Source organism: Arachis ipaensis, chromosome B04 (genome assembly GCF_000816755.2).
Source record: "Arachis ipaensis cultivar K30076 chromosome B04, Araip1.1, whole genome shotgun sequence".
In the NCBI taxonomy this organism is placed as follows: domain Eukaryota; kingdom Viridiplantae; phylum Streptophyta; class Magnoliopsida; order Fabales; family Fabaceae; genus Arachis; species Arachis ipaensis.
The window spans coordinates 29,879,301-29,880,122 of NC_029788.2; positions in this window are offsets into that span (position 1 = coordinate 29,879,301).

Here is an 822-nt window from a genome sequence, read left to right on the forward strand (position 1 = left end):
AATTAATATTTAATGATTAATTATATTAAAATTTATTAATAATTTTAATATTTTATTTAATATCTTTTAGTAATTATTATGATTTTTTTTTATATTTTTATAAATCAATAATTTTAATATTTTATTTTATATCATTTTAAAAGTTATCACAATTTTTTTATATTTGTGTGAATATTATATATAGTATTTTATTTTATCATTTATAACCATATATTTAAGAGTCAAGTATGCTAATGTGGCTTGTTTTAATGTCAGTCTATATATTGATGCTATTTTTGAAAAATATTATCTACTAAAAAATTAGATTTGATAATATTTAATGATTAATTATGGTGAGATTTGTCAATCATCAATATTATATTATTATTATCGTTATATTATTCTACAAGGGTTACATTTTGGTTATAAATATATTTATTAGAAGTGGAAACGATGCTAAATTTATTGGGTCAACCCGCGTAACCCGCCAAAAAAGATGGGTTGGGCTGAAAAATTGGGACCACCAAAAAAACAAAAGCTCGCCTAACTCTCTTAGTTTTTTTTTTTTTGGCAAGGGGTATTTTTTCAATTTTTTTTTTTGCCAAAACACAACTTCTTCCAACCTAACTTACAAGAGTATGAAGATAAAAATTGAGTGTTTTGGATTATGTTTATTTTGCTTTGGAGACAATATTTATAATTATATTTTGGATGAAAACTTGGTTTATAATTATATTTATTAGATATTTATAATTACAAAGACTTTAATATTTGTGAATATAAAAAATATATTTTTTATGCTTTTAAAAATTATAAATTTATTAATATGATTGTGAAATTATA